Source organism: Chiloscyllium plagiosum, chromosome 23, assembly GCF_004010195.1.
Source record: "Chiloscyllium plagiosum isolate BGI_BamShark_2017 chromosome 23, ASM401019v2, whole genome shotgun sequence".
Classification (NCBI taxonomy): Eukaryota; Metazoa; Chordata; class Chondrichthyes; order Orectolobiformes; family Hemiscylliidae; genus Chiloscyllium; species Chiloscyllium plagiosum.
In genome coordinates, this window is record NC_057732.1 from 12,922,887 (window position 1) to 12,942,962 (window position 20,076).

The 20,076-nt window shown below is 40.0% G+C and overlaps 1 protein-coding gene and 1 long non-coding RNA gene across 8 annotated transcripts in view; one reads left to right on the forward strand and one right to left on the reverse strand.

Annotated features, from left to right (window-relative positions):
- The window catches only part of cald1a (caldesmon 1a), a 208,700-nt gene that overhangs the window by 92,944 nt on the left and 95,680 nt on the right, over positions 1-20,076 (reverse strand). The window lies entirely within an intron of this gene.
- LOC122561628 overlaps positions 1-20,076 on the forward strand; it is an 82,267-nt gene that overhangs the window by 184 nt on the left and 62,007 nt on the right. The window contains exon 2 of the long non-coding RNA XR_006315062.1: positions 1,115-1,174. This is a non-coding gene — a long non-coding RNA (uncharacterized LOC122561628). The remainder of the gene's footprint in view (positions 1-1,114; positions 1,175-20,076) is intronic.

Genomic DNA, 20,076 nt, shown 5'->3' on the forward strand with positions numbered 1-20,076 from the left:
GGAGAAGGATGAGAGGAAATTTGATGGAGGTCCTCAAAGTTGACAGGAGCTGAACAGAGTATTTAGGGATAGACTCTTGCCACTTGTAAACAGATTGAAAGCAGCTTTAAAGTGTTTCCCAAAAGAAGCAATCATGAGGATAAGAAAAGGAAACAATTTTCACACAGCAAGCAGTCTGGGTTTGAAATACACTGCATGTCTGTGTGGGTTTCTTCAGAGTGCTCTGGTTTCCTCCCACAATCAAAAGACGTGCAGGTTAGGTGAATTGGCCATGCTAAATTGTCCATAGTGTTCAGGGATGTGTGGATTAGGTGCATTAGTCAGTGTTAATGTAGAGTACTAGGTTGGGAGAGTTGGCCTGGGTGGTTGCTCTTTGGAGGGTCGGTGTGGGGCCAAATGACCTGTTTCCACATTGTGGGGATTCTATGACACTATAAGTGTGATGGGGGCAGGTTCAATTGAGGCTTTCAATTGGACGATCATTTAAATGGAAACAACATGCAAGGGAATGGGAAAAGGCTGTAGCTCAACACTCAGTCAAAGTACATAGAGAGCTTGGGCAGACATGATAGGCTGAATGACCTCCTTCTGCACAATAATAACTCTGCAATTTGTGAACAGTGTGAACATTATGACTTGAACTGATGGCTCAAATACAGGATGATGAAAGTTCATGGTCCCATCTCCAGTAACAGTTGGTAAAATGTTTCAATGAAAAGATAAATGATCAGAAATATGTCTTAATATACAAGTTTAGATGTAGCTTTGAGAAGCAGATGAAAAATTTTGAAGTTCTGGTTTCCTCAGTGCCTGTTCCTGACATAGAGCCTTACCCACCATATGTGCATTATGGAAAACTAGATAAACATGCTGCTATTTTTAGAGTTTGCATACTGAATGTGGAAACCCAATACAAAATCAACAGAAAATTCTGGGAGTATAGCTCTGATATTCTGATTTGTGTTCCATTCACAACACATGGCCCATGATTCTTGATTAACTAATACCAATTACAGATGACATTTTGGGAGCAATAAATGGATTATCATACCCATCAGTTCTAATCCTATTCATCCACACTCTCATAATTTCTTCCAATCCTTTCTCTCTCCAGGAAACATAAGAGGAAGAAATCAACAGGAATATCCCAGGTGGATCCATGGTTTAACTGCTGGTAACTATTAGACTTGAACAAATCAAAATCCTTGAATCTTGGATGAGCTGAGCATCAAGTGCTTTGGAATGATAATGAGCAATATGAAAAGGAGACACATAAATGTATTATGGATACAGGGTTGGCTGACTGCCAGAAGGCAGTGTGTAGGGATAAAGGGGTCTTTTTCAGGATGGCAACCAGTGATGGGACCAAAGTTATTCACATTATACATTAATGATCTGGTTGAAGAAACTGAGGGCATTGTTTCTAAGTTTGCACATGACACAAGGATTGGAGGACGGACAGTTTGATGAAGCAGGGACGCTGCAGATGGACTTGGATAGGCTAAGAGATTGTGCGAAGGAGATAGAATATATTATGGGAATGTGTGAGGTTATGCACTTTGGTAGGAAGAATAGAGGAAGACACTTTTAACAGGAAGTGACTTCGGAAATCATAGCACAAAGGAACTTGGATCCAAGTTCATCATTCTCTTAAGGTTAACATGCAGGTTCAGTTGACAGTTAGGAAGGCAAATGCAATGTTAGCTTTCATTTCAAGAGGGCTGGAATACAGGAGCAGGAATGGACTGCTGAGACTGTATAAGGCTCTGGTCAAACCACATTTAGAATGTTGTGAGCAACTTTGGGCCCTGTTTCTCAAAAAGAATGTGCTGGCATTGGAGGGAGTCCAGCAGAGGTTTACAAGAATGATCCCGGGGATGAAGGACTTGTCATCTGAGGAGGGGTTGAGGCCTCTGTGTCTGTATTCGATAGAGTTTAGGAAGATAAGGGTAGATCTCATTGAAAAGTAAAGAATACTGAGAGGCCTGGATAGTGTATGCATGGATAGTGTCATTTCCACTAGCAGGAGAGACTTAAAGCCAAAGGCACAGCCTTAGAACTGAGATATGGAGGACTTTCTTCAGCCAAAGGGTGGTGAATCTGTGGAAGCTGTGGAGGCCAAGTCATTGAGAGCAGTTAAGGCAGAGATATATAGATCCTTGATCAGTAAAAGAGATCAAGATTTACACTGAGAAGGCAGGAGAATGGGATTGCGAAACATATCAGCCATGATCAAGTGGCGGGGCAGACTCAATGGGCTGAATGGACTAATTCTGCTCATATTTTCTGATCATCAAGTGTTCACAAAAACTGCCTGAACTGCATTAAAAATATATGAATATTGGAATATAAAAATAAATCCCATGCAATTCTCAACAATATCAACATTTCTCATGGGGCAGGAGAGCAGGTGATGCAGTGCGTCCAGTGTTTTGTATCTTACAATGGTCGAATGGAACTTGCTCCTTACCAAGTAGGTTCCATTAATTATCGCCTTTATGAATGAAACACACACTCCAGCAGAGACTGGGATATTGATGGCAGAAGAAGGGTGCTCACATAGCCTTATTTTTCTCCACACCATCACAGGTAAGTGAGCAGTCAGTTTCAAAGAAGAGGAATGTTGGACTGGAAATATTAATGCTGTTTCTCTCCCGCAGAAGCTGCCAGATCTGCTGAGTTGCCCAGCCCCTTCTGTTTTTATTCAAAATTTTCAGTCGCCACAGTATTTTACTTTTAATGTAATGGCAGCCATGCCTTCAGCTGGCTTGGTCATAAGCTCTGTAATTCCCACTCTAGACCTCTTCGAAGCTGCCTAAAACCTCCTTCTTTCGACCATCCACCGACTCTGTCAAAAAAGTATGTCGAATTTTGTCCCCGGGCCATGGGTCGCTTTACTATGTTAAAGGCACTACATCGATGCAAGTTATTGCTGTCTTTTTTTTATTGACAGTGGGTACAGATGCATGGGTTTAGCTACACATTAGAACTGGTGTGATCTCTGATATTTAGGACTAAATAATCATGGCTGACACCACATTACATGCACAATTTGTTTTACAGCTGTGTTTTGAACCATTATAACTGCAACAGAATCACTGCATACAGTTCAAAAATGAAACTGAAAATATTTCCAACTGTGTCAAAACTTTGGCTAGTGACTGCCTTGTTCTATATTAAAAAAAGTCCCTGCTTTAAAAATCAATGAAATGTGAATACTTTACTAACAGCAAAATGAGGCCCCAAACAGAAAAAAAAAGTACCCAGTCAGCCTCAGACTGTCTAGGAATACTCCCATCATTGGGACTTACGTATTTTTAAAACCTCAGTAAGTGCCAATAAATTTTTCTACAGTCGAAACAGGGCCCACATTTTTAAGTTGTATTATGAGAGTTTTTACTTAACAGCATATGCACCTAATGCAGTTTGCTGATTAAATTTTCATGAATTCCTACTCTCAATGTGAAGTGTTGCCAATCAAGAACACATATCTGATGTAGAGCTTGCCAACTCTAGAAAACAGGAAGAGGAAGATCCAGTACAGCCTTCAGTCTCCTTTGCTATTTAATGAGATTTAGACCTTCTGTGAGTAACTTCCAGATATTAGCCTTTGCCCCAGTATTCTTCAGATGATAATAACCTATCAATACCACACTTAATGCTAACAATCACTCTGCAAACAACCGACGTTTGCAGAATCAAAACCGATACTATCGCAATTAGGCAGTAGTGTGGGGGTTTAAAAAAATTAAAAATAAAAAAAACGATAAAAGAAAAAAAAATAAATAGGAGTGTCAGGTAAAAAAATTAAAACCGAAATAACCGCAGGTCTAGCGGCATCTGTGAAGAGTTAACATTTCATTTCTGAGGAAGGGTCACTGGATCTGAAATGTTAACTCTTGATTTCTCTTCACAGATGCTGCCAGACTTGCTGAACTTTTCCAGCAACTTCTGTTTTTATTTGTGACATTTGCAGAAGACTGTTTAAAATCTTTGCCAACCTTTGTATGTACATGTGTTTCCTAATTTGATATCTGAAAGATACAGCTCAGATTCTCAGCCTATCAACCTGAACCTATAGCCATAATCTTACATTTAGCCTTTCTTTTCCCTCCTTAACGTCTTGAAAAAGCTGATTAAATCACCATTTAACCTTCTCAATTCCAGAGAACACAATCCTGGTTATACAACCTCTCCTCATAGCATAACTGTTGGAGTCCAGAAGTGCATCTGCTAAGTCTATGCTGCTCCAGCTCATTTAATTCCTCAAGGTTTCATTGCACATACTCCCACTATTGGTTATCAATAGGCTGAATTTAATACACATTCCCCATGGACCATTTAATTGGGCACAGTGTGTTGGTTGGGGAACATGCTGTGTTCACCCATCCCTGCCCCAGTTCAGTCTATGGTGAGGTGACTGTTATGTATGTAGTTGGGGTGCTGACCCTTTAAGAGAGCTGGTCCAGTGGCTCGGCGGGGTGGAGCTTGAGTCCAGTCTATAACTGGTTGTGGAGGTGTGAGCATCGTTAATGAAGAGTTCCTGTTCAAATTCACCGTTTGTCTACCTGGTCTATAACTCCTGCTTCCAAAGGCAGCACCAACATAGCAGCAGCCCATGTGTGGGCTTTCCAGCAATTGAAGCTGTTAAGTTGACAACTAACCCCACTTAAGTGTCTCCACTGCCATGTAGGAAGCCTGATAAAACCTGTTAAGGTAGCTTTAGACTTTTCAGGCATTCCCATATTTAAATAGACTCAGTGACTGATCAAGGTACTCAGCATCAGGAAATGAGGGAGGGGGCACAGTGAGACATCCTCTCCCCACATCCCATCCTTGCTCCCACCACGTCCATCCCATGAGTCCCATCACACGATTTCCCCTCCTGCTACCCTCACCTCAGCCTCAATCCATCTTGGGTTTTGAGTCAGTGTAGTACTGTCAGCAGCCACCAACTCCCCAGTGATGCTGCTGAGCAAAGCGGGTCTGCCAGCCTCCGGATTGGCAACAGCTCTTGGCAGCTGGGGCTTCCACATTGGAGGGAGGGCTTGCTGCTGTCCAGTTAAGTGCTAGGATCTTAATGCAGCAGGGCTTCCAGAAAGGAGGTAAGTTAGGGTTCATGTGGAATCGTCAGCTGCTGGCAAGACCCCCAATGCTTTCATCTATGTGACCAAATCCATCTTAATGGCAGCTGGAAAACAAACATACTCTACCTGACTAATTTGGATGGTTCTTTACTGTCAACCAACTCTTTGCCCCTAATTCCAATATCTTTAAAATGTATATACAAATTTTGGTCAAAATGTAAACACACACAGACACATGCTGGAACTTGTCTCAAGACTGCAGCAAAACGGAAACGGATTTTTCATTGCATGCCCAGTTTTTATTTTCTATTTACTTGAAAAATATCGCCAAGAATTTTAATTTCAAACCAAGCTTAAGTGGCAGTGAGACCAAGAATTGAGGTTTCTAAAAAAAAATTCAAACCATTGTGCTGTGAACATCAATGGAAGAAAGATAGAGCCTGGGGAGATATCATCTGCTGCTTTACTACAGCCCATTCTTTGCTGTTGGTGAAGACCAGTTTCACGCTGAAGGATCTTTTAAAGTCAGATGGTCTGCAGCTGTGTCCTAGCAACTAACTCTCAATTCCTAGAGCTTCTAGAAATGTTAAGACTCAAGTTGTTTATGTCGTCTTTTGCAATATCAATTTACAATTAACATCCAATCCTTGGTCAATTCCCTATCAGCTTTTCTTCCCATATTTGCAAACACTATGCCATACATTTCAACCGTTACTTTCTACAAAAGGGCTTCCCTCCAAAATTGACAAGCTATTGAAGGTTAATCTCCTGGACATTCCTTTATGTAATGGAAAAAAGTTTCTGGGGACATTAAAGAATTCTATCTTCTATCTAATTTTCATTTATTAGCTATGGTATAGTGGAGCTAAGGGCTATCGCATAAAAGGTTATTGTGTTTATGCAAATACAATTGTATATCATTCACAGGAGGTGATGTAATTTCTCATGTTAGGAGTTTCCTCTCTTACAGCCTCATGGCAAGTTGAGGACACTGTTTGAGGTTACTGTTAGTTTTGTTTGCAAATAAAAGTTAGTTCAAGGTTAAATGTTGTTAACCCTAGCTCAGCCGACCTGATACGTACTCTTGTCAACACAAGACCGACTATCTAAGGTAACAAAAATAACAGGATTTGATACATAAGGAGATATTAAGGCAGATAATTAAAAGCTTAGTTAAAGAATAGACTTTTTTAGTGGCATCACAGAGGAGAGAACAAGACAGGGACTTCTAGAAAGGCATAACTTGGAAACAAGGCAACTGCAGGCATGACCAGCAATGGAGAACTTAATGTGGACATACAAGTAGCCAGGTTTGAAGGATATTGATATCTCAGAAGAATACATCGCTGTAAAAGGTGACAGAAGTCTGATGAGAAGAATTTTGAAATTGGAGTTTTGGCCAGCCAGAAACCCATGTATGTCAGTAAGTACAGAGGTAATAGGTGGACAGAACCTCATTTGTGTTGGAATCTGGGAAGGAGCGTTAAGGAATAGCTTAAAATTGTGGAGGGTGGAAGATAAGACACCAGCCACACTGGAGCAGTCAGATCTGAAAGGTGGCAAAGGCAGGTTTAACAAGCAGAAGAGATGAGACAGGGGCAGGCATAGGCAATGTTATAGAGGTGGAGGTAACCACACATAATGATGGTATAGAAACATGGTTGGAACCTGATCTCAGTAACAATAACAACAACAACATGCATTTATATAGTGCTTTCATAGCAGCCTCATTAACAAAATTTGGTGGATACAACATCAAGGCGGTGAACAGTCTGGTTCCATTGTCACAGAGAGCAGTAGAGTTAGTGGCTAGGTAATAAAGTTAAAAATCACACAACACCAGGTTATAGTCCGACAGGTTTAATTGAAGCACACTAGCTTTTGGAGCGATGCTCCTTCATCAAGTGGTAGTGGAGGGCTCATTGCTCCGAAAGCTAGTGCTTCCAATTAAACCTGTTGGACTATAACCTGCTTCTGTGTGATTTTTAACTTTGTACACCCCAGTCCAACACCGGCATCTCCAAATCATGGCTAGATAATGTATTGGTATTAACTCTTCATAACTCTACCTCATTAAAAAAAAGACTAACAGATTTAATTTTCAATTGATCTAACCTCAGCAGCGTTTGGTCCAGGAGAACATCCAGATTTTGGCTAACTTTTGCAGATTCAACAAAGCTAACACCTCAATCCATGATGAAGCAATCTAATGGTCTCTTTTGAACTTGTAGTGTGGCTGAGAATTGACTTGCCACTTGCAGAGAAGCCAATATGGCTAACTCGTGACTGACAGGGTCTGGCACTAACCTACAGAAAAGAAATTGTGTTCGATGTGAAGCGCAGTTGAATGTTCCCGTCACTTTTGATCATGATTGATTGTGAATGCTACAACTGCATATACCAAGAACCTTTACCTAAAATTCAAGGTGCCGTCAAATACAGGGATATACACAGTTTACTCAATGGCAAGTCTACGACTGTTACTTAACTGTGGAGCACAGTTTAGCCAAACAAAGCTTGCAATTTAAGACAACAACAGGATTGAAATTAAAAGAATATTTGATGGACGGCATAGTGGCTCAATGTTAGCACTGCTGTCATAGTACCAGAAATCCAGGTTCAATTCCAGCCTTGGGTGACTGTGTAGAGTTTGCACATTCTTCCCGTGTCTGCATGGGTTATCTGCCAGATACTTTGGTTTCCTCCCACAGTCCAAAGATGTACAGGTTAAATGGATTGGCCGTGCTGAAACTTGCCCCATAGCATATCCAGGGATGTGCAATCCAAGTGGATTAGCCACAGTAAATGTGGAGGTTTGGGCTGGGGTGTGGTCCGAGTTGGATGCTTCTTTGGAGGTCAGTACAGACTTGATGGGCCAAATGGCCTCTTTCTGCACTGCAAGGATTCTATGTTTAAGAACAAGGGTAATAAGAGACGGTTCACTAACACACACTACATATTTCAGGAAATGCTGCTGTATAAGCAAGTGAAATTCATGGGCACATTTTGCTCAATTAAGGCTGTCTCCTGCTCCACCACTTTCCCACAAAGAACGGAGGTCAGAACAACACATAGCCACTGCAAATCAGAGGTTAATTTGAAAACCATAAGGCTGTAAGCAGTTACAGTGGAATTGATGGTAGATTCTCCTATTTGGAGCTTGGGTATGAAGCATCATCTGATAACAACACAGAGGGAAGACCCACTGAGAGAATCTTACCCTGCACAAGGTGCCCTCTAGTTCCATCAGGGAACAATGTCTGGGTATCTACTTCCCCAAAGTGCTAGAGGAAAGAAACTGAGCTTATAAAGGACACAAGCCTAAAAATTACATGACTATTTTAGACAAGCACTTAACATATCCCTATATTCATTATTTTAAAACAAGTTTCCTCCAATTTAAAGATTGCAAAACTGAAGTCATTATTTCATTGCTCTACACTCCATCCCTCTCCCAAGCGACATGTCGTATGTAATTCTGAGTCAAGACGGATCTTTTTCCTATAGCCTTACTTACCTCCTCACCTATTTTTAGTGCCTCGTGTCTTTGTAACCCAGATCCCCTTGCCCTGCTAGCTCATTTAGACACTTACTTTCCAAGGAAAATGAGTCCTATCTAAATGTATTACCCTACACTTACCTATAATGAAGTTAATTTGCCAATTGCATACCCATTTTGCTAGGTTGCTCATATCTTCCTGTATCTGGTCACCATCCTCCTCTGTTGTGTTATTTGCATCCCACATCTGCAAACTTATTCCCTAACCCAGATCGTTTATAATGAGTGATGAAGAATAGTATTCCCAATATTAATCCATGTGTTAACATCACTTCGCACCTTTTGCAAGTCTCCATAACCATCTCTAACCATTCTCTCCATTTTTCCAATGTACAGCCAGCTTACTGTCCCAGATTCCACAAATCTAGCCCTAGTCATGTTCTGACCATAGTCATGAGACTACTATGTGGCACCTTATCAAAGGCCTTTTGAAAATCCAAATGTATCACATTTACTTCATTACTTATTAGCTATCCTTTCTGCCAGATACTTAAAGAATTCAGTAACCCTGATCAAGGATGGCCTTCCTTTTTGAAACTCTTACTAACTACATCTTCTAATATTTTTTAGGTTGTAGATCTTTTTTTTTCTAATTTTGGTGTTATCTTAAAACATTGTCCTTTTTATTGATGAGACACTCTAGCGCTTTTCTCCTTCTGAGGCTACAGTGTTTAGGGAAACAAAAAGAGCTGCCTTATTTTGGAACAATGACAATAATTTCTCAGGGACAGGCAGTACCAGAATAATTGCATATTAGAGGCAGCCAGCTCCACAGGTGTTTCAAGCCAGTCTGAAGTTACATCCTGCACTGTTCACAATGGAACCACACCAGAACGTTCCCTATAATTATGGGGCTACCTCGAAGATAATGCTATTATTGACAGGTCAAAGGAATAGAGGTGAAATGATAAAAGGGATTATACTTTGAACAAAGCATGTTGTCCAAGACATTTCTTCCTGTATTAATGATCTACCAGTACAGTCTGACTGCGATTGACGTATTGTAATTTGAAGGGATCAGTAAAAGGCTAAAATATCTAAATTTCTACCCACAAACATTTACTTCCCCTTCCCTTCAGAGATGCAATAATCTTTCGAATACCTTTCAAAGTACTCTGCATTCCAACACACTTTTGATTAAAGACACTGTCTCCTAATCTTTAACCTCCCTAATTCTGACAATTTTATACTTGTGACCTTCCAGTACTGCCCTTTCCTTGCCGACTAGAGAAAATATTCTTTCATGTAGAGTTCTATTAAATTGCCTCTTAGCCTTCCAGTAGCTATATTTGTATTGTCGTGCCCTTCCTTTGAAATACCATTCTGTATGTTCACTGAATTCTTATGATCCTCTACCTACCATTGTAATAAAAATGTGGTGAGTAGCTTCAATTATGAGGAAACATGTTGTACAATACATCAAGGATTCACCCGCTAATATTTTACAAGCCAATTCTTCAATCTGAATTTATTGGCAAAGTCTGGTGTTTGCAACATTTGAATAGCAGCTTTCCAGTCATGCCAATTTGATATAAATTTTTCTCAAGATGTCATTTCTAGCAATGAAATTACTGCAATCACTGAACAATTACCTACAGGGAAATGCCTGAGGCTTGGGGAAAAATCCTTGAGTAAATGAACAATAGAAGGGTAAAATGGTTTTTTAACCATACATGCAAATAATTTGCTTCGGTTTACATGCTTTCAGTTAAATGATTTACAGCGGTTCTATGTGATTTTATAATGGTCACTGGAATTCATTGTTGTTGTTCCCAAGGTATCTGGCATTTTATTTTTCCAGTTTTCCTGTTCACATGGAGACCTTGTCAGCTTCCAGTATATTACTTACCTTGCCCTCAGCATATGGAGAACAAAATGGCAGATTCTGAATGACTGATTCCGGAATAGTATTGATATAAATTAGCAAAGGATCTCAGACAATACATTAATGATATCAACTGTAAGTGAGTCTCTGGCTGTAGTCCAGGATTAGGGAAAATTGTACCCATCTTCCCTTTTACACTATCGCTCAGTTAGTAGGAACCATGCAATCAATGTTGCTTACTTCACATTAACAGCAAGTCATAATTACCCCAATGAACAGATGTGCACTTCAGAATAAAGATTGGATGTTGGATCCATGGAAAATATACAGAGAAGATTTGCTAGAAGTGTACCAGGATGTTGAGATTACAGGAGCCAATTACTGCAGATGCTGGATGTTGAAAATCACAGTGGGTTAGACAGCATTCATGGAAAGAGAGCAAGCTAACGTTTCAGAGCTGATGAAGAGTCATCCAGACTCAAGACATTAGCTTGCACTCTCTCTATGGATGCTGCATGACCTGATGAGATTACAGTTATGAAGAAATGCTCAAGATTTAGATTTTTTTTTTTAACTTGAATACTGATGGTAGTTTGTGAGAAGTCAAACAGAGGGAAAAATCAAATCTTTTCAAACTGATTGAAATATTTGAGAGGCTCAAGAGCAACACTGTTCCCAGAGTCTGGATAAATTGGTAATAAAGAAGTATACAGCAAAGTTACCATGAGAAGGATAGAAAAGAGGAGCCAGAAGAATTTATTTTCCCCACATACATAGTATTAAATCATAACTGGGTAGGAATTTGTCTCACACTGTGGTGTGGAATGGACAATATTGGTTTGGCCACTAGTTTTGCAGAGAAATTAACGTTCCGTTCAATACAGGCAGTGGAATTAAATATTGGGCACTGTGCAGTTTGATTCAATATCACATGTTTTACAAACCCAGAATGCTATTAATCAAGGCAATGATTAAGATAAGTATTGACAAAGGAGGAGCCCCGAGGAAAGTGACTAAGAGTAGAAATGGCCGTACTGGCATAAATGGGCCAAATAGTCTCCTATGCTGTAACTTCTGTGAATCCAATAATTCATTTGACAGGTAGCAGGTAGCAGTTGGAATCAAGAATGCCCTGAAGAATATAATGAAAAGGCAGTGAGAGTTGACTGCTTAGATATATTCTTCAAAAGCCAGAATGAGGCAGAAGCAGATTACGACAGGGATCATTTCAGGAATCCAATAAAGAGGCGACTCAAGAACAAAAGGATAAGGGATTTACTAAGCAAAGGCAGTGACAGAGACAGACAACAAAATTCAGAAATGGTGAAAAATGAAAGAAACTCTTCACCCACTTAATTATTTTTATGCCTTATTCTTGCACAGTTAGTTTGTAAGCTATTGCCAACGTTTTAAGCAAACCTATCAGCTGGCCACTGAGCACGCTGGCTATAATAGAATTCAGCATTACTGACTAGTAACTCATGTTCCCAACCTCCTACTTGGTTTAGTCCCAGAGAGTGACTCACTTCAGTTTCCAAGTTCACATGCTAAAAAAGACTGCAAACCTGGGTGATCTGAGTTGATGGGCCTGTGTATTTACAGAACTTCCTGATTTTACCACAGATTGCCTGCCGATTTAAATTCTTAAAGCAGTTTCAAACTCTTGACCACTTGAATGCCACACTGCAATGTAATCTATGCAATTGGTATTCTCAATGATTCTGAGTTGCAGCATCTTCAACTATGTTGCTCTGACCACATAATCTTGATATTGAATCCCAGTGGTATGTTTTACAAATTATGGACAAGGATTTTCTCTTGTTGTCGCACAGTTATGACATCCTAAACACAGCAGGAAGATTTCCTCTGGTTGCCATGTGCTACTAATATGATTATTCAATAGTTTCCAGCATATGAAGAGAAGATTTATAGCAATGAGAGTTTCAAATCATGTTTTTGTGAGCCTACCTGTTTACAAACTGCACCAAATCACCATTTTTCTCAAGTAATTGAACTAAGGAAAATTTGTTAATGTTATTTTAGTTGTTAGTTAAGGTGAGATGCAGATTAGAATCCCATTTTATTAGTGATGTTGCAAAACCAATAGGCAGATCACAAGCAGATTGGTATGATATCCATTCAATATCGCACAGTTTCCAAGTAGAAATGGTTATTAATGCAGGTGAATTTTAAAAATGCCCAGTGACCACATACTTCAGTGACAGTGTTACATCTCACAATGAGCTGAATCGTCCCAGACCCTGTTTGTTGTAGCCAGTGGTGAGTCAGTTGGGAAAATATGGTAAGATTGGAAAAATGAGATTCTCAGCATCAAGAAAAAAAAAGGCTGATTTTGTACTCAAGGTTTGCACGGTGAAAAAAATCTCACTAGTGAGCAGTCCTATGTCTCGTCAATCAAATTGGTTCTTAAAGTTAAGAGACCTCCATCAGGTCACACAAATGTTAGCAAATCCGAAACAAGTGAGGGTGGAAAAATGACATACTGTAGCAAGATAATGCAAATAACATTACACATGCCGCAATGGAAAAAAAGAATTTACTACAGGAAGGAATTTCCATGGGTCAAATCACTCTGTCTCAAAGCACACTGCCCCTTTGTTTAAAAAGCAAAACTGGTACATAACCACAGGGCACAGTAAAAAATATGTAGAAAGAATATGATGAAATATTTATGCAAGAGACATGAAAAGATGATGTGATTGTGGAGATTCAACTGATGCACAGACTAATTGCTGTGTGCTGTATTAAACCACTTACCATCCATTAATCATGTATTCTATAAGTTGCATGAAGTTATACCATTACATTCAGTGCATCTAAGAAAAACACTGTACTCAATGAATTCGCATGTTAATCTACACTTAGGGTAGAGTTTATGATGTGGAACATCCAATACCAAGCTTTGTGCAACATGAATCAGACCATTGTGTAAAATAGGTATTTTGTTTTGACCCAGAATTTTAATGAGGGGAAAATCAGATAGGCTTGCAAAGTGGGTCCTTTAACCTTCTCATGCAATGATTCTGATAGCCACTGAGCATATGGCATATAATGCTGGAGAATATAATATTGAATCCCACATTCCCTGTCAAACTACAAGGGTGTGCAGCAACAAGAATGTGCTACAGAGAGGGTAGACAAGCAGCACATGAGCAAAGGTTCTTTAGGATGCCTCCATATATGGCAATGAGGTCATCTTAAAGGGACCATGCAGTGGAATAAGCCAAGTCATTAAAGATTAGAGGGAACTTTGTCCCATCTTTACTTTTCAAACAGCCAGAGGACCCAAGGCATTCATAGAAACTGTACGAGACCATCACCTGAACACCAGCATTACAAGTTTCCAAGACAAGTACATTTACAGAGTGGCTTATTACTGCAATGCTGAGGAAGAAGCACAGGTTGTGTTCAGACAATGATTGATTAATTATGGTTAGGATTCAGGAAACAAAAACACAGGTTTAATGCAGAAATCAAGCTTTTTAATGCTCGAGTTGAATAGTTATACAGACCATAACTGGCCTCTTCTCCAGTGGCAGATGTTGAAATCACTTTCCTCCATTTGTATAGTGATAGAAAGTTGCACAGTTAGGATGGAACATCAATTACTTGCCTCTGAGCTTGAACTAACTAAAGGATCATTGTCAAGCCTGGACCCAGGCATTATTTTCTGCTTTAAGGGTTCCAGTGAGCGCAGCAAAATATATTATCAAGCCAATGGTATGACTTTACTTCCAGCAGGGTATTTTACCTGATGCAGTGATGCTTATGTTATGTCCTGTATCATAAAGAACTCGGCACAGATGTTGAGAGATTGCAGAATCTAAAATACACTTATAACTGATTATTATGCACAATCCTTGGGTTCATATAACCTTACAATCCTGAGCTCATAAAAGTTTCTGGACCAATATTAAGATATTAGTTTAAACAGAGGAATATGCTTCCAATATAATGTCATGATCCATGTGATCTGAGGTAAGATGGAGTACAAGACCTTTACAGCTTCAAGTCACATACGCTGACATAGTCATGGTTTCATGCGTTTGTCTCTTAAAAGGTATACTGACATACTGACTGTGAGACATAACGTAACAAATCAGGAGAAAGGATTTCCGTAACCTAAAAAGAGACCCAGTGTTTTAAAGAGCAGCTATGTTTGCTGCCAACACAACTGCAGGGAGTGCACTCTCAGGTCACACAGTCAAGTACATGTGACATCACTGCCAGCAAAGCACCAGGATGTGTGCTATAGTCATAACCGTTCAAATACACTTATAGAATCTCACTGAGAGTCGGTGGATGCATTGCCTGTCTGCCGGACCTAACAGATGAGAAACATCTTTGAATGGATGTTCTATGACTTAGTGATTCCAATCAAGGGGATCACTCCACTCAAGTAGCATTGTGGAACACGGGAATGAACAGACTAAGACAGTATACTATTTCGAAGGCATTAGAAAATTCTAAGGCATTGTTAGATCTACCAACTTCATCGCAAACAATTTAATCACCCGAACTAATGCTTTACCTGCCTGGTCAGTAGGGATCCAAATGCCTTAATTTTGACTGAATTTACTGTTGGGCAAGGCATGAAGATCACACTGAACCAGAGTTGCACTGTTTTTCCACAACTTCCCTTCTAAGAGCTGACACATTTCAATACCTTATAATGAAAGTGCCCTACATACACCTCATAAACATTGCTTTGATGGTTTTTTACTCCTGCTGGGGTCAGTAGAACTATCCACTGTTGTCAGGAGGCCCGAAAATAGCTGAACGCATACAGTAAACCGTTTCCTGTGATCTTGGGAAAGCGCCCGAATTAAAACCTGTTACACCTGCTGCAGGTCACCACTCAACTGCAAGTATTGGGATTTTTGATGGATTCAGACTGACATTCCATGACTTCATTACTGATCCAAGCAGCATCCATAGGAAGGCATAGAGATGATGTTTCCTATTGTAGGGGGACACAAGACTAGAGTTCATAAATAGAAGATAAACTAGTTTAAATCATGAGCTCCCCACCAAATCGAGTAGTTGAGACAAATTGCATTGATGTGTTAAGGGTAGTTAGATAGAAATTAGAAAAAACTGAATATAAGATAAAATTAATAGGTATTGAGGATAAGGAGATGGAGAAGGCTCTAGTGAAACATAATAAATGGCATGGATCTGATGGGGCTCTTGGGTTTTGTGCTATAGATTTGATTTGATTTGATTTATTGTTGTCACATCTACCTAAGTACAGTGAAAAGTTCTGTTTTGCATGCAGCACAGGCAGATCATACAAGGATATCCAGACCATAGGGTGTACAGACAGAGCGAGGCATACAAGGTTGCAGCTGCACAGGAGGTGAGCAAAAGCCAGACCAACATTAGATTTGAAATTACAGGGGTCCATTCAGCAGTCTAATAACAGCCAGGAAGAAGCTGTTCTTGAACCTGTTAGTATGTGTGTTTAAGTTTCTATATCTTCTGCCTGGAGATGATTAGAAGAGAGTATTACTGGGTTGAGAGGGGTCTTTGATAATGTTGGCTGCCTTTCTGTGGCCAGAAGGAGTGTAAGAGCAGTCCATGGATCAGAGATTGGCATTCCTGATGGTTTGGGCTGTGCACATATCTTTCTACAGTTTCTTAAGATCCTGGACAGAGCAGTTGCCACACCGAGCCATTGTACAGGCAGACAGAATGTATTCTATGGTGCATGTATGAAAGTTGGTGAGGGTCCTTCTGGACATGTCAAACTTCTTAGCCTCCTGAGGAAGAAGAGTTCTGGTTGGGATGCCATGCTTCTAGGAATTCTCACGTGTCTTTTTGATTGGCTTGTCCTAGGATGGGTGTGTTGTCCCAGTTGAAGTGGTGACCTTCCTCATCTGTACGTAAGGATAGTAGTGAGAGAGGGTCATGTCTTTTTATGGCTAGTTAGTGTTCATGCATCCTGGTGGCTAGTGGTGGCTAGTTTTCTGCCTGTTTGTCCAACCAAGTGTTTGTTCCAGTCCTTGCATGTATTTTGTAAATCACTTTAGCTACGCTTGCTGTCTGTATAGGGTCAGACAATAGGACAATAGGAATAGACAAAATTATGGCTCTCAGAAATTATAAGTTCATTAGTTAGCATTTCAGACACCACAACATATCTGGAATTTAGGCTTGAAGTCCAACATCAGCATTTTGGGCCATAAAATTAGCATCATAAATCATGGTGCATTAAGTGCAGCCTGCATGTAAGACACTTCACCTTCTCAGCCCCTAAAACCATGTTATTGCATATATGCCTTTCCGGCTACAAAGTGCCATAGTTGCATTAGTTTCCAGTCTCAATACTTCTTCCTAATAATTGATGTTTTATTTACGAGTATGAATAGGCAATTTAGGGGCAGGAATAGACCATTTGGCCCCTTCAGCCTGATCCACCCATCAACAGCTGACTTGATTATGTCTTCCATTGCACCTCTGCTTACCTCCGATAATCTCTGACTCCTTTGTTAGTTAAGAATCTATCGAGCTCTGCCTTAAAAATATTCAATGACCCTGCCTCCACCACTGTCTGAACAAAAGACTTACAAAAACATTCAATCTTCAGAGAAAAATAATTCTTCTTATCTCCACCTTAAATGGAATACTCCTTACTTGTAAACTGCATTCCCTGGTTTTCATCCCTCCTGGAACACCCTTTTAATATCCACAAGTCATCCCAGGATCTTGTACATCTCAATAAGATTGTCATTTCAATGGAAGAAACACAGGACTACCTGACCTGCTGTGCTTTTCCAGCACCACACTTTTTGACTCTAAACTCCAATGGATGCAGGCTTGACCTGTTTGACATTTCCTCCTTAGAAAACCACCTCATCTCAAATCTCAAACATTTATATCTTCTCTTACAGGGATCAAGTAGGTGTGTTGCCAAAGTGTACTGGATTCAAGGCATGCCCATTGTTTGTATAAAGTGAGGACTGCAGATGCTGGAGACCAGAGTCCAGAGTGTGGTGCTGGAAAAGCACGGTAGGTCAGGCAGCATCCGAGGAGTAGGACAATCGATGTTTCAGGCAAAAGCCCTTTATCAGGAATGCCCGAAACTTCGATGCTCTTGCTCCTCGGATGCTGCCTGACCTGCACCACATGCCCATTGTTTGTTTCAGACATCAATGACATTTCAAAATGGTGACCACCCACACTGCCATTTTATTCTTCTACTTGGCGTATTAGACAACTCCCATTTTTGGAAGTATTTTTGAGGCCTGTGAAGTCCACCAATATTTACAGCAACTGGAAGATAATGTGCAAGCGGTGTGATCGGCTCTGAACCAAAATTCTTATTTTGTCCTCCTGTCGCTTGAAGCTCTATGCTGAGAACACTTCAGCATAAACTGTAGCAAGTCACAACAAGAGAAAAAAGGCCATTACACAGCCCGACATCAGGAGGAGATGAAGAACTGCACATATTACACTGCAACATGATAAACTGATTTTGAAGAAAACGTTTTACCATATAAAATAGGTGAAAAATTAGAAACTTGAATTTAATCCCACGAGCATACAACTGAACGATTTTATTTGGAAATGTAGAATAATTTGTGGAATCTCCAAATATTCCACAGATGTGCAAAATGGCGACGTGCCAATAAGGATTATGAGTATCACATGAAGAAAATAAATCTTGATCTGGTTTCCATAAAATATTAGTAGAGTACATTTTCCGGTACCAGTGCCAGAGAAGTGGGACCTGGGAGCATTGAATGTGGTTCTTAGTGACATTGTACTCATCTTATTTCACAGGATTTCCTGATTTCTGTTTCATTAACAATTCCTAACAAATTTCCAGTGCCAGTTGCGGCTACTTAAGCAGTGTGTGCTGCCGGTGGGATTAAGGAATAATACATAGCTGGAATTCTTAAAATCGATAATTTAATTTAAAGGGGCTGTTGCTACACATTGAAGGAGTAATCTTCAGCCCTTGTACAACTTCTTGAAAATTGTTGCAAACAAAATACTGCAGGGATTGTTTCTTTTTGTCACCATACAACATTCATCAAAAAATAATTCCTGTATATATCGAATAATAGTCAAATCTTTTGGCTACTTTACAAGGTTAACTTACAGGGTCGACCATTGAATGGATGCTAGATTTGAGAGGTTGGAATTCATGCCTGTCAAAATTCATACCATATCACTAGCAGAAGCCCAATTGATTTCTAAACGAATAAAGGATAAAAGAATGAATCATGATAATTCTGAAAACCTGGAGCGGCACACAACAGCCAGCGGATTGGGAGATCAGGAGTGGAGTGGAAGAACCGGCAGACTGGAAATTGGAGCAGGATGTGCCGGCTGGCACACTGACTCATTGACATCGATCTGTTATCTGTGAAGAACTAGGGTTGACCTTTGCATGAGATATATGGAAAGTTCCAGGTTATTTGTCAAAAAAGTAGAGGCTCAACTTTTACATGAGATCAACTATTACTCGAGTATATACAGTAAATGTCCAATATGGTTGATCAGAGGTGGGTATCAGAGGTAATGAAGGTGGAAAGATCCATACTGAGGAAAATTAGGCTGCTGGCATCAGGCAGGGCTAGATTGCAAGATACCACTGATATGCCCATGTATTTAATACATTACTCAGGATGCTCTTGGTGATCACTCGGACTTCATTATATCTGTGCCATGGAGCCATTTGTGATAATGTCAGTGTAATGAGAACAAGGATGAGAACTTTGAATCCAGATGCTGCTTAAACTGAAGTCAATTTACATCAGCACACACAAGCATCAAAGAAACTTAGTGTAAGCTAAGTCAGGGACAGAGTTTTGGATCACTGCAACTTTACAAAGGATAGAATAAGTTGACCAGCCAGGACAACACTGGAATCTTCAAAATTCAGTGGTAACAAAGATATTGATGATGTTTCAGCAGTGAATAGACAGAGGCAGAGTGGTATCAGTGTGAAAGAGGGGGAAGTCAGCACGTCTTATTGATGCCATTGGAAGCTCAGCATGTGGCCAGGAATGGCATTCAGCTTGCAAATAATCTGGTTCAACCTTAAGAGAGGGATGGAGTCAATGGTTAGGAAAGGGAGTTTAGAGCAAGGACAAAATAAATTCGGCCTTTCCAAAATTTAACTAGAGAAGGTTTCCATTCATCCAGACACGCAGAATGATGACTTAGAACAAGAAGAGAAATTAAGCATGGTGGTGGTGAAGCAGAGATAAGTGTCCTCCGCGTACATGCTGTTATGGATATTTAATTTCATGATTCACATGTTTTTAAGAATGTAAATCTCATTTTGGCAATTGGTGAGAAGCCAGTTTTTCAAAACATCCTAAAATCAAAATTTGTCCCTTGGTTAAATAATAAGCACCCCCTCTGCTTTGGGTTTTCTGAGACAGAGTGTTACTCATTGTCATAACTGAATCTTATATTATTCACATGGAATCCCAGAAAAGAAAAGCTTTGCGAGTTGGAGATAATCAATTTTACTATTCTCCCTGAGGTGTGCTATACTGCCTTGAAACTAAGTTACACAGGGAAAATCCCTTATGCTTTGGGTTTATTTCTGATTTTTCACAGAAGGA